The sequence below is a fragment of the Cervus canadensis genome, chromosome 3 (assembly GCF_019320065.1).
Source record: "Cervus canadensis isolate Bull #8, Minnesota chromosome 3, ASM1932006v1, whole genome shotgun sequence".
In the NCBI taxonomy this organism is placed as follows: Eukaryota; Metazoa; Chordata; class Mammalia; order Artiodactyla; family Cervidae; genus Cervus; species Cervus canadensis.
Window position 1 is genome coordinate 39,415,526 of NC_057388.1, and position 27,487 is coordinate 39,443,012.

Below are 27,487 nucleotides of genomic sequence, written 5' to 3' on the forward strand. Positions count from 1 at the left end.
GGCATTTTTTTCTATGTAGCAAACACAATCTCTATTTGTAATTATGTCATTTTGTATTTAGATGCCCTGTGAGCAATATTTCCTAAACTGGTTTATCATGGAAAAATATGTGTTTCAATTACTTCCATGTGCTGGAGGGGATATTGTTCCATTGTCACATAAGTCTGGAAAATGCTTCTTTTGTAGTTTTACTTTCTTTATTCATGTTTTTAAGTCTTTTAGAAGTCTTAAAATGCTGGGCTCTTTTGCAATAAACTGTGTTCTCCAGTTTTTCTTGTGTAGAAAAGCCATTAACTTGCTATGGTTCAACTCTTCTAAATAACACAATTTGTGGAAGAGCAGAACTCAACTCAAACTTTTCCCTGTATTAAGAAATTGTAACATAATCTTTACTGAGCACTTTGTATTTTGCTGAGCACTCTGAATTATTACATGTCATCAGTATTAATTTTATTAATGTTTTCCTTTTTTTCAGTGGGGAGACCATGGTTTATGGTGCTCAAGTAAATAATTTAGGTTATATGGTTTTAAGCAACAGACCTGGGATTCAAACACCAGTTTCTCTTGCAAGCTTAAACTCTTATGCATTATGCTCTGGTATTCAAAACTGAGGTCCCCAGACTAGCAGTGTTAGTATCACCTGGGAACCTGTAAGAAAATTGTTTGGCCATGTTCTACTGTTTTAGAAATTTTGAGGGTGGCATCAGTAATCTGTATTTTAACAAGCCCTCCAAGTAGAAGCTGCACAGTTGAATTTGAATATCAGATAACACACAAAGGTTTTTTTAGTATAAAAATGCCCCTGATGTTGTTTAGGACATCACTATACTAAAAAAAAAATATTTGTTATTTGTCTGAAATTCAAATTGAACTATGTGACCTGTATTTTTATTGCCTAAATTTTATAATGCTACTGCCAGGTGTTTATCATGTGCACTAAAGATTGAAAACCAATGTACCTCAGGATTGTGACTTTTATTGAGGTATCTTTACTCTTCAGTTAAGTGGTTGATCCAGAGAGAACTTTTTTAGAAATAAGTGGTCTTTTACTAACACTGTTGCTCTCTTAAGAGTAGATAGTGACAAATAGCAGGACATATTTCCTAAGAGGAATAAGTTTCAAAATGCTTAATAGATCACTGCACGGAAGAGTAGGAATGACATGTCTGATTGCAGAACACCAGGAAAAGCAGGAATTTGGGGCTAAGGAACTAAAGTGAGTCATACTATGACAAAAACTCTGTTTTTCTCCCACAAAATGGAAAATTAAAAAAACTACCATTTTTATTGCATGTGTTCTGAAGAGGGAAAAGGAGCATCAGAATGACTCTGACAACAAAATGACCAAGTTTAAGTTGCTGGATGAAAATGGACTTCAGCTTCACTCTTTAGTTTGCTACCATTCAAGTTTTAATCATTCTTGAAATAAACTGCACAGAACCCCTGAGAGCAAGAGAAACTTTATACATTTATATCTTGCTTATGCTCTCTTAACAGGCTGAGAAAAGCATTTCCCAGCATATAGGAAACTTTGTAGGAAGATAATAAGGCTAGCTCCACTATCTCAATTAGTGATTTGTATTTTCATGGCTAATTGGCTTTATGTCTCTAAAAGAGCTATTTCAGATCTCAAAGCTTCCTTTTTAGTATACGGTCCCAGCCCAAGTTAAAAACAAAGCAATAAGACAAAGGGAAAAAGGCATCCTTATGTATGACTCTGTCATCTTGACATGACTTTTTAATTTTTCCCAAGAAGTGAGTTATTGATTGAACTGAAATCAGCCAAAAGCATATTTGCTAAATTGGCTTGCCTGAGGTTAAGTATCACAGTACAATCTCTTACCTAGTATTTTATCAAACATGGGAACTCCAAACAATTTTAATCTAGATGCCAGCACACTATAGCAATAGAAGTAAGCCAGAATTAGCGCTAGTTGGTATCTTTCATGATTTTTGGTAAAAGAAAATCATGTAGATGGATATTTTCTGATATAAATTATCACTTGCAAATTCAAGTGGTGGTTTTCAGAAAAGAGTATGAGGAGGAGCAGCAGAAGGAGACCGAATTAACTTTTAATTAGCTAGATTGTTTAGACTAAAACTCAAAGTTATATATTTTAAATAGTAGTGTACTATGGTATTAGATTAACACAGATCTTTACTTAAAGTTAGAGGAAACCTAAACATTATGAACATAACGTGTATTTTAATTTAACATTAAAGTTATTTCTCACAAATCATAACATTAATTTGATATTGCCCTTCGAGGGAATTTAGTGGTTTGCATTGCTTCTGCTTTGCAAACAATAATATCATTAATAAAATCCTGATATTAAATGGATGCAAGTTCAGTGAACTAATTAAGGATTAAAGCAGAAAATCTTTATTGTGACATTAAATCAATCCATAGTTTCAGTATGTAATATGCTAAGCACTCTGGTAATTAAAGAGCACTTAAATGAAACACATACAGATAAATTAAAAATGAATTTCACAAGCTGAAGCTTGTAATGGTGCCTTAATGGAGATATACATAAAATATATTCCATTAAAGGGAGTGCAATTTAGTTACTGTTTAGTTTAATACAGAAATTACTAGTGCCAACTATTGGTAAAGGGTTATCATTGTTCAGTCACTCAGTCGTGCCCAACTCTTAGTGACTTCATGGACTGCAGCACGCCGGATTTCCCTGTCTTTCACCATCTCCTAGAACTTGTTCAAATCATGTCCATTGAGTCAGTGATGCCCTCTAGCCATCTTATCCTGTGTCTTCCCCTTCTCTTCCTGCCTCCAATTTTCCCAGCATCAGGGTCTTTTCCAATGAGTCGGCTCTTGCTATCAGGTGACCAGGGTAATGGAGCTTCAGCTTCAGCATCAGTCCTCCCAATGAATATTCAAGGTTGATTTCCTTTAGGATTGACTGGTTTGATCGCCTTGCTCTCCAAGGGATTCTCAAGAGTCTTCTCCAGCACCACAATGCGAAAGCATCAGTTCTTCAATGCTCAGCCTTCTTTATGGTCGCACTCTCACATCCATTCATGACTACTGGAAAAACCACAGCTTTGACTATACGGACTTTTGTCAGCAAGTAATGTCTCTGCTTTTTAATACGCTGTCTAGGTTTGTCACAGCTTTTCTTCTAAGGAGCAAGTGTCTTTTAATTTCATGGCTGCATTCCCCATCCTCAGTGATTTTGGAGCTGCAAAAAATAAAATCTTTCACTTTTTCCATTGTTTCCCCATCTTTATGCCATGACATGATGGGACTGGATACCATAATCTTAGTTTTTTGAATGCTGAGTTTTAAGCCAGTTTTCTCACTCTCCTCTTTCACTTTCATTGAGAGGCTCTTGAGTTCTTCTTCACTTTCTGCCATAAGGGCAGTGTCTTCTACATATATGAAGTTATTGATATTTCTCCCAATGATCTTGATTCCAGCTTGTGATTCATCCAGCCCAGCATTTCGCATGATGTACTCTGCATATAAGTTAAGTAAAATGGTGACAATGTGCAGCCTTGAATGCACTCCTTTCCCAATTTTGAATCAGTCTGTAGTTCCATGTTCGGTTCTACTATTTCTTTTTGACCTGCATACAGGTTTCTTGTGAGGCAGGTAAGGTGGTCTTGTATTCCCATATCTTTAAGAATTTTCCACAGTTTTTTGTGATCCACACAGTAAGAGGCTTTGGTGTAGTCAATGAAGCAGAAGTAGATGTTTTTTCTGGAATTGTCTTACTTTCTCTATGAACCAATATAGTCTCTAGGAGACTATAGGTCTCATGAACCCAGGTCTCCCACATTTCAGACAGGTCCTTTACCATCTGAGCCACCAGGAAAGCTCCATAAGCTTGTGTGGTTCTCATTAAAATGTTCTGGAGAAATTTTGAAAAGAATTTCAGTGCTCTGAACTCACCCCAAACAATACAGGAGACACAAGTGATGGGCGTTCAATCATTGGAATGGTAAGATCTCCTTGAGTAGGAAATGGCAACCCACTCCAGTATGCTTGCCTGGAAAATTCCATGCACAGAGGAGCCTAGTGGCCTACAGTCCATGGGGTCACAAAGAGTCAGGCACAACTGAGTGACTGAGCGTGCGCAAACTCATACACACACACACACACACACACAGGGTTATACAAACTAAACTGGCTTCCTGAAACCTTGACTATGATGTTGAAAGGTTGCCATCCAAGGTTTTATAAAGGCAGAAAACAAGGCAGGCTGATTCCAATTATTTAGTATGTGTCAGAAGTGTCGTATTTACAACCTCAGAGGCTTAAGTCTGTTACCCACTGAGCAATTTACTAAGGGAGTTCTATGGTGCCTCATTCACCAAATGCTATACATAAAGTGGGGATGTAAAACATAGTCTCTAGACATGAGAATCTGACAGTCCATGAGGGGATAGGAACTTAATATATATGTAATAGCACAGAATGCTATATATAATTGAGTTTTCAATGTGTAGAATTGTCCGGAGAAGGAAATGGCACCCCATTCCAGTACTCTTGCCTGGAAAATCCCATGGACGGAGGAGCCTGGTGGGCTGCTGTCCATAGGGTCCTGAGAGTCAGACACGACTGAGCGACTTCACTTTCACTTTTCACTTTCATGCATTGGAGAAGGAAATGGCAACCCATTCCAGTGTTCTTGCCTGGAGAATCCCAGGGATGGTGGAGCCTGGTGGGCTGCTGTCTGTGGGGTCGCACAGGGTCGGATACGACTGAAGCGACTTAGCAGCAGCAGCCGCAGAATTGTCAGTATGTGCTGTTGGAGTTCAAAAGAGCTGGTAATCAGTGGAGGCTAGTTTAATCAAGGGTGGTCTAAGGGGAAAGGTAAAGTGATTAGTACAGAGGTGTTATGTGGGACTAAGTAGCATTTTTAAGGAAGACAGTTCAGAGGTAGAATCATGGAGAGTCAGAGTTGAGTGTTAGCATCTGTGAAGACATGGGGAAAGTGATAAGAGAGAAGTCATTTCTCTATCCAAAAGGACAGAGAAAACAAACACCAGGAGAGGGCAGTAGCAGGTACTGGTAGGATAACTTACCAAGGAAGAGAAGATTCAAGGAACACTAGAATGCCAGTGATATCAAATGTAGCTGAAATACAAGGGCAATTGTATGAAAGATAGAGAGAAAAAAGTATCAGGCATAGAGTAGAGCCTCTTGATGAGAATGAAAGAGGAGAATGAAAAAGCTGGCTTGAAATTCAACATTCAAAAAACAAAGATCATGCCATCCAGTCCCTTCACTTCATGGCAAATAGTAGGGAAAAAACTGGAAGCTGTGACATGTTTTATTTTCTTGTGCTCCAAAATCACTGCAGATGGTAACTGCTGCCATGAAATTAAAAGACTCTTACTCTTAGAAAGGAAAGCTATGATGAACCTAGACAGCATATTGAAAAACAGAGACACCATTTTGCCAACAGAAGTCCGTATAGCCAAAGCTAGTTTTTCCATTAGGCATGTACAAATGTGAGAGTTGGACCATAAAGAAGGCTGAGTGCCAAAGAGTGATGCTTTCAAATTGTGGTGTTGGAGAAGGCTCTTGAGAGTCCCGTGGACTTCAAGGAGATCAAACCAGTCAAAGCTAAAGGAAATCAATCCTGAATATTCATTGGAAGGACTAATGCTGAAGCTGAAGATCCAATACTTTAGCCACATGATGGGAAGAGTCAACTCACTGGAAATGACCCTGATGCTGGGAAAGATTGAAGTCAAAAGGAGAAGAGGGCCACAGAGAATGAAATGCTTAGATAGCCTCAGTGATTCAATGGACATGAATTGGGCAAATTCTAGGAGATAGTGGAGGACAGGGGATCCTGGTGTGCTATAGCCCATGGAGTCAGAAAGAATCGAACACGACTTAGTGACTGAGTGAAGTCACTCAGTCGTGTCCAACTCTTTGTGACCCCATAAACTATACAGTCCATGGAATTCTCCAGGCTAGAATACTGGAGTGGGTAGCCTTTCCCTTCTCCAGGGGATCTTCCCAACCCAGGGATTGAACCCAGGTCTCCCGCACTGCGAGCGAATTCTTTACCAGCTGAGCCACAATGGAAGCCCCTTAGTGACTGGACATCAAAAAGAGTATTCTAGGATAGCATAGAATATGTAGAATATGCTAAAGGAGACTATGATGCTATTAATTCTTTTCCTGGTGTGGGTGGCGGGGGAGGCATGTGCATGGAACAAGTCTTAGAGATAATGTATGATTCCAGCTAGATCATCCAGCTCATGGCAAAGATCCTGGCTTATGCCACAGACAAGTGTCAAAAATGTGTATGTATATGCTTCATGTATAATGTGTGCAATCATATTTCTGTAAATACTCTCTATGGAATTCTGTGTTGTCTCTCTTTGTATCCCTATGGTGCCTAGAAAGGGCATAGATCAATATGCAGTGAAATCTCAAGGAAATGAGAAAAATCATAACCATAATTTGTGATTACAGATTGTTCTAGTCTTTGCCGACAGTCCCATTCTCTTGAATGACTTCCCTCAGAAAATTATCAGCTAACTAAGACCTATACATTATAATCAGTATGTATAGCACCAAATGAATGTTCATGTTATATGTGTTGAGTATTATCAGTTCTGTACTCCACGTCAATTGATTTTCATTTTGAAAATGTAGTAAGTCTAAAATATATGTTCTATTTTATTAAATATATGCATTTACTTAATAAATTTTTTAAAAATATCATTTTTTAAATCTTTAAGTACTTGCTATGTGTTAGTATGTCTGCAAGCATTAGGTTCACAGAGTAGAGAATATTGAGACTCAAGAACCTTGCCCCTGAGGAATTCTTAGCCTGAAGCAGAGATAGACTTTGCAGAGTCTTCTACCCTGAAATTCTGAGCAGTCTATATTTCATCAAAATGTGAGGAAATAAGCAGCTATATGAGAATACAATTTTGTTATCCATCCATAATAATTCTTAGTTATTGCCCTTTTATTTTAAAAAGTTAGTTCCACTAGGAATTGAGCTGCTCCATTAAATGCCTTTCAAATGTGGCTTGCTAAGTGATTGTTTCTATCTTGGTAGGACTTAAATTAAGCTATTTGAAAAAGCAGAGGAAACTGCTAACAAAGCCTCACTTCAATATATTTATTTTCTGCTTTCTTGTGTTGTAAATTCAGTTCCCAGCCAGGAATTCAGCTTCCAATGAAATGTTATTGAAATTTACTTTTCCTTTCCTCTGTTATCAAGTCCAACGTTTCCCTTGATTGTAGGAATGATACGGGTAGAACATTTTGAAAATGATATGAACTGTGTCTAAGTGCTATTTAAACAACACATTACTTCATGTGTGGTTGAAACTCTCTGGATGCTGACAGAAGAAATAAAGACCTTCCCGTGTCACCATCTAACCTGTGCCTGTGTCACAGAGATGAGGCTGAGGCCAGCACAGAGCTCCGCAGTAAAATGGGCTGGCAGGCTACCTCTTTCCTCTTTGTAAAAACATTGACAGTGTAAAAATACTTGCCAGAACTAACTGCAAGACCAGGCCATACAGAAATTCAGAGGCCCAAATAGGTGACAGATACTGAGCAGATCCCGATCCCTGGGTTGGGAAGATCCCCTGGAGAAGGGATAGGCTACCCACCCCAGTATTCTGGCCTGGAGAATTCCATAGACTGTACAGTCCAGGAGGTCGCAAAGAATCAAACATGACTGAGTGACTCTCACTTCACTTCACTGAGCAGATCCACTGAGATTAGAGAGAAACATGGAGATAATCCTAAAGGAGCTAAAGCATTTCAACCATACCCCAATTCTGGGGTTTCAATTTGAAAAAAAAAAAAATTCCCCAGATTCAGTCATTTTGCTGTCATATTACCCATGATGGTGGGACTGCTATCATGAGCAGTCTGGCTTTGAAGGCTGACTTGCTTTGAAAGATACCAAAGGTTAAAATTTCCTTCTGGTGCCCAGAAAGCCACCTATTTATAAAGGACAGCTAAGAAAAACTGTAAATGTTCTTAATTACATTGCAGTGCTCTCAGTCTTTTAAAATGAAAGAATAGTAAATTGTATTAATGCTATGTATGATATTTATGATAATAGTTGGTATATAAACCCAAGTTTTTACTATTGTTTTGCTTTGTTCTATTTTCCTGCATGGTATTTCCAGAGGTAGTCAATTTTGATTATCTGTGGAGATGAAAGTATTGCCTCAACTCAGGTATCTAAAACAGCATTATAAAGCACAGACTTAATAGACGAACGCTATTATAAGGTTCTTTTTTTTTTTTTTTTTTTAGCTATGACTGGGGTGACCCAGGGCTGGCACATGGCCACTCTCCCTGCTCCTTTCCTAGTATTCTGTGTCCAGTTCATTTAGGTTTTGCTGCTGAGTACAGTTTGACAGTGTACTCTGCACAAGGCACCATATAAGTGGGCAAGGGACTGTGTCAGAAAGATGTCTTTTCCTAAAATACAAATTCTAAGACAGCCAGTCTCTAGTTTGCACAGAGGTCTCCATAGACTTGTAATAAGCCTTGATCATAGTGTTAAAAAAGAGTTTCCCCAACCAGAGATAGTTCAGTTTTAAAAGGAGTTCTCAAAGACCACAAAGAAATCCAGGATCATATAGACTTTTCTAAGAATGGAGAACAATGAGTTAAAAGTTTGAGATGACTTTTTTTTTCCTCATTCATCTCAAATTGTATCACCTGGGCAGCTGCCTATTTTAGCTACTCAGATCCAACCCCTTTAGAGGAGAAATTAGCTGTGGAGAACAGGGAAGTGCTCTTATTTAACTGCTCAGTAATCAGATAATCTTCTCTGAGTAATCAGAAGTTGGTTACAAAGTAATTTGGCAACTAATAAGACTAGGATGCTTTGGAGAATCAAGGTATCTTTATTTAGCTCATGATAAATTTAGCTCTCTGTGTCTGATGTCATCAAGAAGTCACACTTGTAAGTATATGAAGACTTTCTAGATAGTCATCAGGAAAGAGAGTGGGGGTAGAGGGGAAGGTGAGCAGGGATGGGTATGATATTAAAATCATTACAGCATCCTAGCTCCTGAAACAATCTAGAGATCAACAGTGTTCATTCATGTCACCTCATCTCCCAGCTCTGTAGACATATCATCAAGTTACTGCATGGATACCTACAGTGAGAGAGAGCATTAGAGATTTTTGGAAATACATAAATAAATTTGAGAATAAATGATGAAAATAATTATCCTTAACTTTCTATTTCATTAACTTCTTATTAGGGTTATTAATAAGTTAAACTGTCAAAAAATATTTGAAGTAGCTTACAAAACAGCACAAAATAGAAATAAAATCAAATGAGAATGAAAATCAATTAAGAAGAAGCAGAAATATAATGGTTAATAGATCCCAGGTCAGCATTTCAGGAAGTTTAATGAATTAAACATCAGTGTGCAGTTATCTACATTTTAGTGTCTGCCTTTCCACATCATCCTGTGCCTAATTATTACTCACGCCAGGCAGCAATTACCGCCAGGACTTTTTTAATTTAAAAAAATCTAATTCAAAACTTACTTGTAACATGAAATACCGTTTAGCATTTAAAAATATCATGTGTGTTGGTCACTTAGTTGTATCTGACTCTTTGCAACCCCATGGGCTGTAGCCTGCCAGGCTCCTCTATCCATGGAATTCTCCAGGCAAGAATATTGGAGTGGGCTGCCATTTCCTTCTCCGGAGGATCTTTCCAACCCAGGAATTGAACCTGGGTCTCCTACATTGCCAGAGAAGGCACTGGCGACCCACTCCAGTACTCTTGCCTGAAAAATCCCATGGACGGAGGAGTCTGGTAGCCTTCAGTCCATGGGGTCGCTAAGAGTCGGACACAACTGAGCAACTTCACTTTCAATTTTCACTTTCATGCATTGGAGAAGGAAATGGCAACCCACTCCAGTGTTCTTGCCTGGAGAATCCCAGGGACGGGGGCGCCTGGTGGGCTGCCGTCTATGGGGTCGCACAGAGTCGGACACACTGACGCGACTTAGCAGCAGCAGCAGTTCCTACATTGCAGGCATATTCTTTACCATCTGAGTCACCAGAGACTACGTGCATGTTATGTAATGTAACAAGTATTCACAGTATTAATATACAAACATATGGAAACACCAGCACTGAAAAAGAAGAAGAGTATTGGAAAGAAATCCTGTATACCAAGTTTTAAGGATGATTTTCTCTAAATCCTAGTAGAATTTAGGGGAAACTCTATTGTTTAGATTTAATGAACCAAGATACACAGTTTCAGCTTTCGCTACCTGGAATTGTTTTTATAAAGTAACATCACTTTGATATTTTAATGTAATTTGTTTTGCTATAATGAATGATTTTAAGTAGTGTTCATTTTTTTTATTCTGTATTTTTTTAGTGTGTGAAAGTGAAGTATAAGGTATACATTTAAAAATAAGAGGTATTGCATCACAGCTCTTTGTGAGTCAGGCTTGGAAAAATTATATATGTAAGTGTATCTAACTAATAGATTTTACTTTAACAGATCTTAGAAAATAATATCTTACCATATTATATGCATCCTAAAGACGTTTGGGGCTTCGCTAAAAGCTCAGCTGGTAAAGAATCCACCTGCAAGGCAGGAGACCCTGGTTCGATTCTTTAGTTGGGAAGATCCCCTGGAAAAGGTATACGCTACCCACTCCCGTATTCTTGGACTTCCTTGGCTGAGCTGGTAAAGAATCCACCTGCAGTGCGAGAAGGCCTGGGTTTGATCCCTGTGTTGGGAAGATCCCTGGGAAGGGAAAGGCTACCCACTCCAGTATTCTGGCCTGGAGAATTCCATGGACTGCATAGTCCATGGGGTTGCAAAGAGTTGGACACAACTGAGTGACTTTCATTTTCACTTCACTTTAAAGATATTCTGCAGTCATCACACTTTGTGCTATGTGTGTGTTTACTCCCACTATATTTTAAAGTTGTAGGAGGAACTAATGAGTCCTTTAGAGCAATGTGAAAATAAAGTCAGCATTTCCTTGGAATTTCAGTTCCTAAGAGTTCAGATCAGGAAGTCTTCAGTAATTAACAGATGATTGTCACTGAGAGAGGCAATCATTATTGGATTTATTTGTTTATAGTATGGAAACTATATTTCTGAAAGTAACTTAAGAGTAACCAGTTCACATACTAACCCATCTTGAAAGGAAAATAAAACATCATGATGTAACTGTTCCTGTTAAAAGTGGTCATTCACAGTGCTGAGAGGCAACTGAATTTAATTCTCTGAGTAGTATAAATGGGAGGCAGGCATTATTTTCCTACTATATCTGGGTGTAAGTTATTAATTCAAATGATTCTTTGAGTTCCTAATCTGTATGGTCCTTTTCAACTTTCTGCTAATGTACATTGTACTTTCTAGATCAGGAGTGATGCGTTTTGATTTAAGCTCCCATCTTATACTCCCTCTACTGAGGTGTTTTAGATATTTTATCTTTGGACAAATTGGATGTTTTCTTCCATTAGTATCACATGGCTAATCCCACTCAATTGGAAAGATACCCAGACCCTTTAATTCAGTGGTCTGTGCAAATCTAATACAATAACTGCTGATTTGGTTAGAGATGTCTAGGTGATAGCAAAATTGTCTAGAACTATAACCTCTATAATTGGCTTGAGAATATAATGGATCCCTACTTCTGTAAATGGTCTAGCTTCTTACATGAAACCACCTCAGGTGGTGACTTCCTGAACTTTAATATCTTTCAGTTTGCACATCTGCTTTTGCATCTGTGAAAGAGCCCTGGAGCTTGACCTATTACCTTGATATAATTTGGTACTACTCTTAAAATTTTTCTTAAGCTTGTCTTCTTCTCATTTTGGAAAGCACAAAGTTTTTGTCTCTGAATCATTGTGTGAAAAACCATCACATATTTCCATATTTTTTACACCATTGTTTCCAACTTCTCAAATATAATAGAAGTTAAATATATATGTATTATGTTCATATACACAATGGTGGTGTTCACAATGGCTTACATTTATTGTCAGCCATGACTCTCATTAAGATGCTTGCTGATAACTGCCTCTGGCAGATAACTTCCTAGTTAGTCAGTGGAAGCTTTACTGTTTGCCTGTGCATTGCTTTGGGATTTTTTGTTTTTTTTTTTCAACATTAGAACAACTTCACTCAGGATTCTTATGAGCAAGTAGGCAATGACTGTTGGGGTCCCTTAATGGACCGGAATCTGGAGGTACGGAGTCGACGATAAGAAAGTGAAAGAGAGAAAGAGGCCGATGTCCCTTGGTTTACGCAGAGGACCAATAAAGTCCTTGACACAGGACTTGCATCGCTCACGAAGGCACCAGGCGCCCTCTCGAGGGGGTCTTAGAAGCCCGGGCAGAAAAGTGAGCATGACGGGTCTCCACGCTCCAGAGAGTCAGCCAGAAAGAGAGAGAGAGAGAAAGACAAAAAAAAGACCCGGGGACCCAAGCTCTGATGGAGCAAAGGTGCTTTAACGATTTTTCTATGAGTATATATAGGCTGCAGTACAAGAAACTTCTTTCGGGAATGATAGAGATCAGAAAACCAAAGGTACAGCAAACGTTACCAAGGAAACATGGGCTAAAAGTAGTCACAAGGTCAGAAGACAATCTCTATCTCAAGAAAGGGGAAGGAGACTAAGCTGTTTTGTCCTAAGGAGAATGTTTACTAAAGGAGACACATGCTTGCCTCACACAATGACCTCAGTCCCTGGGAGCAGCGTGCTGTTCCGCTTGAAGAGGGACAAAGGACTCATGAGAGACAGCACGTAGGAATCCTCCCGTCAAACATTCCCTGACAATGACAAAAGATGTTGAAAGACAGATTTGGATGTTTTCTGTCAGCATTCATGGGATATAGGTATTATAGGTAACCTTAATAATGAAAATCTCACAAGCATATATAAAAGTGAAGTTTCAGGAGCATAAGAAAGTAGAATAGGAAAAAAAAATCACTGAGAAATTTAAATCCAGAATAATTTGAGAAGTATTGAAGTCTATGGGTATATCTTTATAGTTATTAGCATGGCTCTTTCAGAGGAATGAGTACTGGGACACTAGCCAGGTAATCTTTGTTCTAGTTCCCAGGTCTCCCAGGGCTTCCCTCATAGCTCAGTTGGTAAAGCACCTGCCTGCAATGCAGGAGACCTTGGTTCAATTCCTGGGTCAGGAAGATCTGCTGGAGAAGGGATAGGCTACCCACTCCAGTATTCTTGGGCTGGCCTAGAGAATTCCATGGACTCTATAGTCCATGGGGTTGCAAAGAGTTGGACATGACTGAGCGACCCTTACTTCTACACTTTCACTGGATCTCCCATGAACTGCTGTGGAATGTTGAATGACTCTTGGAACTTCCCTTGCCTTCATTCTCTTCATCTGTAAATTAAAGGATGAACTAGATGCTCTCTGCTGTCCCTTCAAGCATTGACTCTACTGTAATTATTGAATACTCTGTAGTTTAGCCCTGCTAGATATTAAAACACATTGCAACGTTTGTAATTAAAGTAGCGTGACACTGGTACAAATGTAGAATATTAGTGGAAAAGGATAGGGGCTCATGATATAGACTTATGGGGATTAAATAGGTGATAAAGATGTCATTTTTATTCATTGAAGTTGGCTGGACAATAAGTTGTCTTGGAACAACTGCCTAACCATTTATAGAAATGTAAAGAAATTTATTCTTATCCCACTCTTTACATAAAATTTAATTCTAAATGGACTAAAGTTTTAAATATACTAAAGAAAGAAGGGAGGGGAGATAGAGAACAGTGACAAAAATCTTTTAAAAAACATTTACAGTAATATGACCTTTTGGTACATATCTCAACAAATTTAGAGCCTATAAAGGAAAAAACATGGATGCGACTTATACCTATTAATGCAAATTAAAACAGTACTTCTGTATTTATACAGAAGTTGTTTTTATATTATATATATGTTATTTATATATGTATATTATATATATTATTTATATACTATATAGTTGATAATGCCATAAGTAAAAGACAAATAATAAACTAATGAAGCTATTTGCAAAAGCATGTGGTAGAAGGTTAATTTCTTTTATACAGAGTTCTCATAGATCAATAGCAAAAGATGAACAAGTCAAGACAAAAATGGTCAAAGGACATTGATAGTTCATAGAAAGGACAAAATACAAGTGAATATTTGACAAGTTGCTCAGCCTTATTCACAAGGAATAGCACCTAGATTCCACTTTTATCTATAAGATTGGCAAAAATTGAAATATTTAATAGGACCCCCTGTTGGAGGAAAAAGATATTCTCATGTATTGTTGATAGCAGTCCTTTTCTCTTGAAGACCAATTTAGCAATAACTATCAAAATCTTAGACGCAGATACTTTTAGATCTAGTATTCCAGTTGAAGGTATTTATTCTGTAGTTAATTTAATGGACTATTTGTATACATAATTCTACTTGTTATACTAAATTTATATTTTTATTAATATTTTAAATTAATAGGATAAATTTTGAATATAACATATGGAGCTATTTATAGTTCTTGCCTTTGGAGAGGCATGAGAGACAGGGGGCTTTAAAATTTATATTTTATATCATTTTATTTTATCCTAAATGATATGTTTACCAAGATTGGGTAAATGTTAACATTTTCAAATAGTTTTAAAATTTAGTAGCAAATGAGTGTCCTAAATGGACAAGGAAATGGCAACCCACTCCAGTATTCTTGCCTGGAGAATCCCATGGACAGAGGAGCCTGGCAGGCCATGGTCCATAGCATCACAGGGAGTCAGACACGACTGAAGTGATTAAGCGTGCAGGCACAAGTGTCCTAAAATACCTTTTTAAAGAGGTTGTGGAAAGAGTGATGATAAAGCTAAAAATATACTTAAGAAAAACTCAAGTTCATCTGCTGTCCTAAATTTAAAATAGTAGTTGAAAAAATATAGCAGTATATATGATCTTTTAGAAAATAATACAAGCTCATATGACAAAAATGACAGTCTCTAGAGTTTCTGAAAATTGTGTGCTTCACTTACTGTGCCAACACCCTAAAGGATTCTTCTGTATAATATAACATGAGATTGATATCCTATATCCTTTCATGGAGAACTCAATGCTTTTTATTTTATGAATTTCTTCACACATAAAGTGCTTTTAGATATATTTTTTTAACAGTGGCATGCCAAGCAATATCATTTACACAAACCCTGAGCTATTCAAAAAGTGGAATTCCTATTAACATAGTTTACCAATTCTGTGTAAAAACTGCCATAGTACTTGTAGCTATAATTTTGGTTGTTGCTTAGTAATTGAAAGCCTTCTAATTTATAGACTTTTTAAAAGTAAAAATTAACCTTCTAAGAGCAACTAGTCAAATGATATTTTTATAATGAGATTTTTTTTTTGATAGCAAAAAATATTTCCTAGGTTCACAAAGGCCTTACGGTCAGAAGAAAACTCAAATAGACGGAGTTGTTGTTTGCTTTTTTCTTCTCAAGTAAGACTTAGGGCCACAGAGGGTGTGGCATACATAATATAATTTGAATACTGTAATACATACAAAAGGAAGACTCTATCTCCCTCAGATTGATTTTAGGAAACATAAATCTAGGAAATAAGTTATGAAAATTGAACTCCTAGTTTATAGTTGAATTTTTCTATTACCTAATATGGAATATATTTCTTTGTAAGAAGTATTTATTAGTTTTTAAAATATGCAAATTGAGGAAATGGTGAAAAATTTCAGAGATACTCTTTTAAGTTATAAACCTAAAAATCATATGTAAAAATAATATAGGGGTGAAATATTTCAAAACCAGAAGCAAATTGGATAGAAACTATATACCACCTCAAAAAAAGTCCAGAATTGGGTAAAGGAAACTTCATTCAGATTTCAAGTTGCTTTTAAAGCATGCTAGAAGTTTGAACCCAGTTTTTTTAGACTGTATTTTACATACTAGCTCTTGAGTTAATTCTCCATGATTTCATCAACTGACTGCCCAGTTTTTTTTACATTTAGTTCTTCATACTTTGCACTTTTTATCAGCATACCCATACTCTTCCACCTCATGTCCTTCCAGCACACCATAGTTTTGAAAGAATACGTGAGACAGCTAATTCACAGTAGGCATTAAACTTTTAGCTACCAGCAACCTACACTTTAAAAAGATCTAAGAACTGAGTACCCTGAAAGTAAAATGCATTTACTGCTTTTCATGTTAAAGCCTACCTGTGTTGTATCTGTGTATGTCTCTGTGTGTCTGTGTGTGAGTTGATCTAATGTGGGACATCCCAGAACACTCTAATAATTTTTCATTTTTGCATCTAAAAAAATAAAAATTAATCAAAGTATAGATTTTTATTAGAGTGTTACTTCTGGGGAACATAATGCAGAATGGAAAACATTTAATATCAGTCGCTGTGCTATAGTCACTTAATTACTAAAATAAAGTAAAAACAGGCATATTAACTACAAAAAGAGGACAATTCAACAAAACTGAAACCATGACTAATGTTTGGAGAGTTAATAAAGACTATTGATATAGATGAGATTAAATTCCTTTTATTCTCACAATATCCATATACTGAAAAAATGTGCTTAGATATAATAAGAACTTTTATCCATAGATAAAACATATTAGTAGTAGAAACCCTAAAGTGTTATTAAAGTTTATTAATTAAAAATGATTACAGTAATTATTCTAGGAATTGAAAAGGAGACATTTAATAGTCTCATTAATTTCTTAATTAGGGAAAGTTATGATCAAAGAAAAAAAAATATCCCTCTCCTTAGTTTATCAAAACAACCTAAGAAGAATAATCAATGAAATTACAAATTTCTTAAAGATAATAATGATCAGGATAATGTTTAGTGTGATTAAAAAAGCAAATAATTTCAAACTAGAAAATAGGAATGACCCCTGATTCTACTTGGTGATTTACTTTTTTGTGTTTTGTTTTGCTTTTGAAGAGCAATGTTCTTTAATGGTATTAGAACAATAAATTCCCTATCCTCTTCATTCCATCCTTGATTTTACATTACACTGAATTTGTAATGGTATAAGATGACAAGTAACTAAGTCATCAGTGACAGAACATGATTCCTCAAGAAAAAAACAATCTAAAACAATGTCAGATTATGAAAATTGATCCTGATTTTGTTTTTTACAATTATTCCAAAATCAAAGATAAGCCTACGAGGCAGCTTACATAGTTTACTTTTAAAAATGATATTTATTTATTTATTTATGTTTGGCTCTGGTGGTCTTTGCTGCTGCCTACTAGGAAGTCTGCTAGGCAGCCTACATAGTTTATTTTTTTTTTAAATACTTATTTACTTATTCATTTTTGGCTGTGCTTGATCTTCACTGATGCATGCAGACTTTCTCTAGTTGCAGAGGGGGCTACTCTCTAGTTGTAATGCACCATCTTTTCATTGCCGTGGACTCTCTTATTGCATAGCATGGGGTCTGGGGCATGCAGTCTTCAGTAGTTGTGGCTCACAGTTTCAGAGCACAAGCTCAATAGTTGTGGTTCATGCCCACGGCATGTGGAATCTTCCTGGACCAGGGATCAAACCTGTGTCCCCTGTTTTGGCAGGCAGATTCCTCACCTCTGGACCACCAGGGAAGTCCTATAGTTTATTTGTTAGAAAAAGATATTAAAAAGTAACAAATGGGGCTGAGATACACCAAGCTTCTATCTTCCCACTAGATGAAAGATGTGAGTACATACATGAAAATAAATATAGAGAATTCAAACAGAGTTCTGAAGATAGCAAACATGAATAAAAATAGGAAAAGGAGATCTGTGGGGGAAAAGTCATGGAAAATGTAATTGTAGAAGAGAAAGCACAGGGACAAGTTAATAATGCTCTTCCAGTGTATTGGAGGCTAGTCAACAGGGCTGCCGGAGAAGGCAGTGGCACCCACTCCAGTACTCTTGCCTGGAAAATCCCATGGATGGAGGAGCCTGGTAGGCTGCGGTCCATGGGGTCGCTAAGAGTTGGACACGGCTGAGTGACTTCACTTTCACTTTTCACTTTCATGCACTGAAGAAGGAAATGGCAACCCACTCCAGTGTTCTTGCCTGGAGAATCCCAGGGATGGGGGAGCCTGGTGAGCTGACGTCTATGGGGTCGCACAGAGTCGGACGTGAATGAAGCGACTTAGCAGCAGCAGCGGCAACAGGGTTGCTGACCAGCTGTTCCTAATCTTCCTTGAAATCACAAGTTGGAAGGGGTCAAAATCATAATTTAACAGATTTAGATCAAGGAAGAGGTGAGGACAACAGAGGAGGAAAAAAGGCTGGTCCCAAAGAATATCCCAAGTTCTATAGCACCGAGAAGTACATGCTTACTTTAATTTTTTGTTCATAAAGGTAAGATCATCTGTTTAAACAATTTTTTTCATTGATCACTTGCTTTTCTCCTTTTAAAATATTGAAAATAAATAAAATGAAACTTATAAGATTATAACATCCTATTTTAAAGACAACTGCAAAGTGAGAGACAGTAAAAGGCACATTGGTTAAGAACACGGACTATGGATTCAGACATTCAGAGCTTTGAATACAGGTTTACCACTTTCTACCTGAGTGATCTTGGATCTAATTCCTCTAATGTTTAGTTTACGCAAAGTAGGATTATTGTAGCATATTGGTCATTGTGAGGATAAAAGAGATAATGTATATGTATGGCCAGAAATGTGGACATATAGAAAACAAAAATTGTAACAATGAATAGTAGGAGAACTATCATACAGCATGATAGTAAAAGTGGTTCATTCTTTCTATTGTCTCATGTCTTAGCAGCATTAAAAAAAATGGGCCTATAAACAATAAAAACCATTAAACTATGGCAGGGAAATTTTAGAGTAAACTTTATTCATGGTAGTCATTTTGTGCAATATTTTGCCAAACTTTATGCTCATTTACCTCCTAGAGGTCTTTGAATGTTTTAAATAAATGGCATGAAATTACTCTATATGTATTTAGCACTTAAAGTATACACGTGGTGTGATGTGCCAGGGAGAGGTGGCAGAAGACCTCTGGACACTAGAGAGCAGGTCCCATAGGGAAGGTCAGCATCAGGACAGCAGTGGACTGAGAAGCAAACAAGCAGACAAAGATGAAGAGGGTATGAGTACAAGAGGGTGATGCAAATCCTGCAAATAAGGAGGACTTGAAGGAGTAGAGTAAGAGCAGTGTCAGAGCATCAGGCAAGCAGTCCATGACCAAAAGACATTAAGGAAGGGACAGCCAAGATAAACCACTGAAGCACAGGCACATGAAGCCCATCCTAAAACAGAAGAGATGCATTGGCCCAGTCTCAGCTGCTTCATTCTACTCTCATTCATGGGGAAGCAAGGCTTAAGTGACCCAGGTTTGGGCATCTGCCATTGATTAAATTAAAGCCTGTTGATTGGGTAGAGTGTGGGAGGGGCAGACAGTTCTCTGGCAAAAACACCTTCTTGACATAAAGTAATAATGAGTTTTTCAGCCATTTGTGATCAATTGCTTGCAGTTTTGATACATGAGATGTTGATGTGGTGCTTTTAATTTATTATTAATACCTTATTTTAACTTGTGGCTTGTAAATGGTGCCTTTGACATGACCACTTAAATCATGGAAGTGATCTTTATAAATAATTTACAATAGAAATAATAAGTGATATCTAGAGGGGACTGTGTATGGAGAGTTGGTAATCAGCCTGACACAGGCTGCTTCTTTATCTGTCAGTCTGCTAAGTTGTATGTGTTATTTAATTATTATGAAGATATTAATGTGACTAGACTTCCTTTTTCTGTTAGAGAAAAACATGTGATATTGTTTTCTATATTTACAATGCAATTCATACTTTAAATCAACTGTGCATTGCATCTTTGCCTTGATATTGTAACCCAAAGGGGACATTTATGTCAAAAGTACTCTTCTGAATAAATCAAATTAGCGTGATCTGTTTTGTGGCACACATGAAGATGAGGCATTTTATTCAAATTTGTTTATAAGTTTAGCCATTATTTTTAGTTTAAATTATCATACCCATGAAATTGACTCCCTAGACCATACAGATTCCTATATCTCTATAATTTGGGCTGTGTATATTTCTGTATTTTAAGTGTACATCATATTTTGTTTTACCTAAATAATTATTTTGTGGAAACATACTTGATTTACATTGTTGTGTAAATTTCTGCTGTATAGCCATTTAAATATTCAGAAAAATTTACTCTTTGAAAATATTCTAGAGCTTTAGTTCTCAAATAATAATTCTTAAACTAGCAATGCTGCCATTGTTTAAGAACTTATTAGAAATACAAAATTAAGATTCCATCTCAGAATTACAGGATTAGAAATTTGAAGGATGGAAAGAAAAAAAGAAATTTGAAGGATGGGTCCTGGCCATCTGTGTTTTAACAGATGTTATGTAATGTGATTAATTAATTAATGTAATCTGTGTGACTGGGTAGCTACTGTGAGGGCTACACAAGGGATTAGTAATATCCTCCTTCTAGAAGATTATAATCTGATATGCTAACTTTATTAATGTTACAGGAGTTATAATCACTGAGAAGGGTTAAATAATATTACAGGAGTCTAACAAGTGCCATAGGGCAGTGTAGGATGAATTACTAAATTATAAAGAGGGTATAATGCTGTCATTACACTGTAGTGGTTAAGAGACTAAAGAGTCAGACTTCCTACATTCAAATCCCAGCTCTGTCACTAATTAGTACCTACCTCAGAGGATTGCTGTGAGGCTAAAGGCATTAGAATAGCGCCTGACATGATGAAGTCTATGTAAATGTTAGGTATTATTAATACTATTTTAGTATGGTGAACAGAAAGTTCCATGAGAATACAGAGTAGCACTTTTTTAACTGAAGGAATTAGAATGACTTAAAGAAAGATATAATTTTATCTAGGCCTTAAAGTATGAGCTTATGTCAATTGGAGAGTAGCAAAGGGGAGGGATCCTGATGGCAAATGAGAACAAATGAGTAATCTTTCCTTTTAAGATAAAAAATTATACAGGTCCTATATCTCCAGTGGTTCAGTTTCAATTCACTAGTAAAGCATTCTTTTACTTGGTTGATTTACAACATGTCCATCATCCTCCTTTTAAAAAGCTGTTTATTGAATATCAGTTATGTGCCTTGTACTGAGAAGCTGAAAATACAGTAATGAACAAAATGGACAAAGTACTAACTTTAAGTGTTTTAGGGACTAAAACAATGACTCAAAATAACTTTCAAATAAAATTTCTTAAACCAAAGAAATTATGGGAAAAGTCACGTCAAGAACTGCAGACAGGCATATTTAAGAATTCAGTTACCTCTCTCTGCAGCTGGAGCCCAGAATCTGATACTTGGTCAATTATATTAAACACTGATTCATATGAATGACCGTCTCGATAACAGAAATTTGCAATGGTAGAAATAACTTTTAAATTATTGTTTTCTTCTATGCTTATTATTTTAAGTTTTGGAAAAGTAACTAGTATGAGAAAGGGTCCCAGTTTTTTTCTGGATCAGCACTGATGCCAATCTAAAAAAACATTTTTTTAACTAGGCAAAGAATTTATGAATCTTTGTTTCAGACCTTTGCCCCAGACTTCTTTAGCTTAATTGGCTGCAAAGAATGAATTGTATATAAGCAAAAACTGAAGAAATCTGCAGTGTCCAGGGGCTTGGGCTTAAAAATATTAAAGACCTAGATTTTATCAGATCCATAAACAAAATTTTAAAAAGCAGTGATAAAAAAAAGCAGTGATAATATAAAATAGCAACTCCTAATAACTTCTTCAAGATTTATCTTCTTCAGAAGTTGACTCAATTCAGTTTGCTCCTTTCTTGAAAGCCTTGTCAAAATTCTTGTCAAGATCTAGAACTTCATCATCATCATCTTCTCCAGTAGCAAGTGGTACTTTTCCATCCACAGATTTTTTGGGGAGGGCTTCAGTCAGTCTCCTTAAGCCTAAGTCAGTCTCTTGGTCAGACTGTCTGCGATAAGTTTATATAAGATCTTGGGTAGCATTTCTGCCATCTGCTTTGTCTCAGGATGGCCTATAATGGTGAAAGTGTTTGCTGCCAGAGATGCCTGAACTTTTAGATTGTTAGTGTGGCTCACTGTTCTTGACTGGTGAACATAGTCATTTCTTCAAATGAGGTGTTGTTTACCCCTAACTTCTTTAAAGAGAACTGAACCTTCTTGTTATTTTCTGTGGCATTTGTAAGAACCACCTTCTTCTTTCTGTGAGCAGTTCCTTTCCCAACAATGCACAGTCACGCCTGCAATTTGGCAAGTTTCCCCTGGTTCAGGATAGCTTCTTTCATCTTGTGTTGGAGCAGAAATGGGGCCGCACGGGAACTAGGATTGGCACTCAGGTGGTCTCAGGCAGACCAGCTGAGATGAGGCACACACACGTGGGGACTCAAAATCTAAAAGTGTTTTTAACTCAGTTTTTTCCTTTTCTGTGCCGACCCCTTGGAGGTTAGAGGAAAGATAGTGAATCAAAATGGTATACTCTTTTTTTTTCACTGTTAATCACTCTATTTTATTCTTTTATTTTCTTAGGAGCATATATGGTCTTTTATAGATAGCCAAGGGGAGAGGAGTAAGGCAAATTCCTTGACTTTGAAGATAGTGAGATACCATGCCAGAAACAGATGATAGAGGTATTTTTGAAGAAAACTATGGATAAGCCACACAAACAGTAAATGATTTTTCTGCTTTGTACTTTTCCTTTGTTTAGTACTAATCTAGGCTGCAAGTTTTATGTTTGGCTTAAAAAAATCATAGTCATATACTCCCTGAAAAGCCTTGTCTCAGATCTATAACAGTTCTCACAAGAAATATTAATAGAAAGAGCTCATCTAGCTTTTTAAGCCACATGGGAAATAAACAGCATTAATTGCCAAGACTTTTAAACAGAAGTTTATTTTCTGGTGTGACATGGACACAGAATGAAACAATGGCACCCATCTGTTGTCCTTCAACCTCTTACAAATGTCAGTCTGATTTAAGGTCCGGTGACAATCTGGGATTCTTTCTTTCTGCTTAGATCTAGAATGATGCAAAGGAAGTAGGAATGAATCTTCTCAGACCTTGATGTAACCACTATTGGGTCCCCAAGAAACTTTTGTCCTGAAAGAAACTAAGTAAAATCAATTCAGCAGGCTTTACCTGTATAAACACAACTACAAATATCATAGCAAGATAGCTTGTAATTCTGTACTACTCTTTTCTTGCTGCATGTAATCTGTTTCATTGTTGGAAGTAGGCACTTGCATCATATTTGCCAGTCCCACACAAGATGGGCAAGGGAACGTTTATTATTAACTCTCTCTCTCTCAGCATAGCACATTAAGCATTCTTTTGCACATTGACAATTATTGATGAATGTAGAGTAAATTGTTTGTTCTTAAAATGTTACTTATACTAGATAAACATCCTTGACGGTAATTCTCTTTTCCTTATTTTTCCTAAAATAAGATAATCCCTGCAATGTATTTCCTAACATTTCTACGAAGAGGCTATAACTGGTACAGATTTACCGTGGCCACATTAAGCACAAATTTTTGTTTACTTCAGTGGTCCTGATTCCCTAACATATGATATAGTTAGAGCTTTCCAGGTGGCGTTAGTGGCAAAGAACCCTCCTGCCAATGAAGGAAACATGAGAAATGGGTTCGATCCCTGGATGGGGAAGATCCCCTGGAGGAGGGATGGCAACCCACTCCATTATTCTTGCCTGGAGAAGAATACTGGAGTATCCTTGCCACAGATAGGCTACACAGAATCAGACACAACTGAAGCGACTTAACACACACATGATATAATTTTATCACAGGGAGTGAAACAGCATTTTGTGACAAGGTCTAGAATATTAGACTGGGAAAGGTTATAGGAAGAATAAGGGGAGAGAAGTCAAGAAGAAAATTATTATCTAGTTAGAGTTTTGATTTTTTTAAAAAAAGCACTGCTAAATAATTTGGATTTGATTTTTTTTATTTTCTATCAGAAATAAAAAGAGATTCAAATCTCTTTTCTAATTTACTTGTAATCTGTAAGCTAGTAGTTAAGAGCTGTATGTCAGATGTCGCTTGCAATTATGTTTGTTCTTACCAAAAATAAAAACAGGTATATACATCAAAGAAAGAAGTTACATCATATTGTATTCATATTTTCATCACTGGAGTAATATATCATGTGCTAAAGAATGAGCTAAAAATAAGGACAATAAAGAGTATATAATAACAAAAATTGAATATTACTAGCTACATAGAAAATGGCTTGCCAAGCTTTGTTTTATGTGTGATGTGATTTATGCCATGAGTACTTGGCAGAAAGAATAAAGTGTTTGCATTTTCATTGCACCATTAAATGTTGCTGCCATGAAATATATTGAGAGTAGGACAACACAATACATGGTGAAAAGAAATCACATTATGGGGGAGGGGTATCATTCTTCATCTTCAAATGAGTCATGCAGAACCAACCACTTTGTATGCATTTATTTTTTGTTTATGACCCATTCCACTTTTTGGAGGTTTTGTCCATAACAGCTTATTGATAATAGACAGCAATTTACAGTTGCATGAAAGAACACTCATACTATTTATTGCTAACTATTTTTAGTACCAGCTTGCATTTGAACTCTGAAATTGGATACTTAACCAACTGATTATATATTGACCCTTTTAAGTGCAAAAATAAATGTTTTTCAAAATTTTTACTTTCTTTAGTAGAATTTCATTTCCTCACAGCCGTTTCAGAGATGAAAGAACATTCCTAATACTGTTTGAGACTTAAAAATAAAATAGCCGTTATAAAAGAATTAACTACTGGTCACTTTTAAATTAAATATTTACTAATTATTTGATTTATTTATAATGAGATTCCAAAGCAGTGTTTTCATGTAAGACTTGGATACATTTTTAGAAAAGTATGTGTTACTCTATCTGTTTTAAAACTAAAATGGAATTTCTCTATAATACTATTAGCTGGGAGTGTATTTGAGATAAAGGAGATTGTTTATGACTTCATCATTGATTCCTGATCACTGAAATAGGAAGGAAGGAAGTGAGGGAGGGAGAAAAAAGGAAAGGATCTAAACCCAGTGAACAAAATGGCTCAACCTATTTTCTTTCAATGTTTATTTTTATTTTATTTTAAAGTTCATTTTTATTCCAAAGCTTTATATCTCTTGGTAGTTTTCATGATGAATCATTTTTCATACTCTTTGTTATGGGTTTTATAATTTTCAGTGATCATTATTACTAGGTGAAATTATACATTTGGGGAAATCAAATATGTAACTTACATCATTTACATGCAATGGGCATTAGAGTGCCTAAATATTTCCTTTCAGTGCTGCAATAGCTCTGGTCCCTATCTACCACTCTATAATGAAGGGACTGATGATGTTGTAATTTGAGATTGTGACTCTCATGATGGTATAATCATTGCAGGATCTGTCTCTTCTTCTCACTCTATAAACTCTGTCTATTGACAGAAATGTATTCTTTCATTTTTTTTAACTGAGAATTAATATAAATTTTAGGCATTAAATTCACAATCTTAGTTCAACTTGAATTTCCACTTTTCTGTTAATTTTTCTTTTGATTGATAGACATCATTTCATAAACTTAATGCCTGAAAACAGAACAGGTTGTGAATCAGAATAACAGATCTGCTAGAATAAAAGTGGTTATGGAAATCTCACCCCTCAGGTGACATTCTATACCAAGAGCAGCCAAGTGCCTCAAATTCTGTTGGGATATAATTATCTCATAATAACTATTTTCCCAACAGCACTGCATCACAATCAGGCCATAAAATTTGTTTTGTGTCTCAGGAAAGAAGATAGAGTAAGCAATTTGGAATGTTACAAAACAGGCTCAGTTGAGCAGTTTAATTTGCATGGATTATCCTCATCCTCTAAATGTGCCTTTGACCAATGAGAGTTATCAGTTGCCTTGGTCCAGAGAGCATTATCATTTTATATGTACACATTTGCATAAATTGAGATTAAAAAGTTGCTCAAAATATAATAAAAGCAAAAGAACTAATAAAACACTAGCTGCTGTAAATAATATATTTTACAATTTCAGAGATGTTTTATTCTACTGTATTTAGCATACATCTAACAGATATTTTGCCAGCAAAGATTTGCAAAATAAACCAGACTAGAACAGCCCTATAATTATATCTGTGTAAATGTTTTAAAGGATTGTATTATAAGAAAAAAAACTGTAGTAATAAGTTTATTCTGCTATTTATAGTATGCAAGCAAAATTTATACAAGAGTCAGATAGACTTGAGTTAAATCAAGTACATTCTATAAACATTTCTTGAGTTCTTATAGTGCATTGAGTCCCTGGGGATATAAAGATGAATAAGCCTTTGTTTTTTGGGTTTTCTTTTTTTTCCATTAAGCAGCTGACATTGCAGTATCAGACACTGGTATTGTATTATTATACATCTAAAGAGACAGGTACATGCACAGGGTATAGAAAAACCCAGATTGCCTAGTGTGGGAGTTCAGGGATAATTTTTTCAAGGGAATGTGTACTTAAAGCTCAGATTTAAAGGATGGGCAAGAGTTGTCCAAAAATGAAAAAGATTATTCAAAAAGCAAATGAATTGGACAAAATTGAAAGATATGTGATTTGTAAGTGTTAGGTCTATTAAGGTACAAGTTACAGAATATTCTTTTCAGACATTCAGTTCTGTGAATGATAGTTATATAACTATCACCACAGTTAAAATCTAGAACTTTTGGTAACTCATAAATTTCCCTTTTGCCCCTTTATAGCCAATTCCTTACCCCTACGTCAGTCTTTAGTGACCACTGACCTGGTTTTATCCCTATAATTTTGCCTTTTCTAGAATATTATATAAATAAGGCAATATAGTATGTAGTCTTTTAGATCTGTCTTCTTTCATTCTGCATAACACACTTGAGAGTCATTCATGTGGTTGCATGCATCTGTAGCTCATTCCCTTTTGTTGCTACCTATTCCATGGCATGGATTTACTCTGCTTATTGATTCATTCTGCAGTTAATAACTATTTTGGTTGTTTCTAGTCTTGGAGATTATGGATAAATCACTTTAAACATTTCTGTACATGTTTTTGTGTGGATCTATGTTGTCTTAATTTCTCGAGAAATCATTTCTATTAGATAAATATCTTGGAGTGGGATTGATAGGTCCTACGTGGAATATTTTGATGTAGCTGACAGAAGTGTGAAATTTGCTGTTACAGTAGCAAGGTGAGACGGAGAAGGCAATGGCACCCACTCCAGTACTCTTGCCTGGAAAATCCCATGGATGGAGGAGCCTGGCAGGCTGCAGTCCATGGGGTCGCAAGAGTCAGACACGACTGGGCGACGTCACTTTCACTTTTCACTTTCATGCATTGGAGAAGGAAATGGCAACCCACTCCAGTGTTCTTGCCTGGAGAATCCCAGGGACGGGGGAGCCTGGTGGGCTGCCGTCTCT

General features: G+C 36.4%; 1 protein-coding gene and 1 pseudogene across 1 annotated transcript in view; one reads left to right on the top strand and one right to left on the bottom strand.

Moving 5' to 3' along the window:
- MAGI2 (membrane associated guanylate kinase, WW and PDZ domain containing 2) overlaps positions 1–27,487 on the top strand; it is a 1,406,679-nt gene that overhangs the window by 206,629 nt on the left and 1,172,563 nt on the right.
- Positions 21,817–22,315, bottom strand: LOC122438261 (annotated as a pseudogene).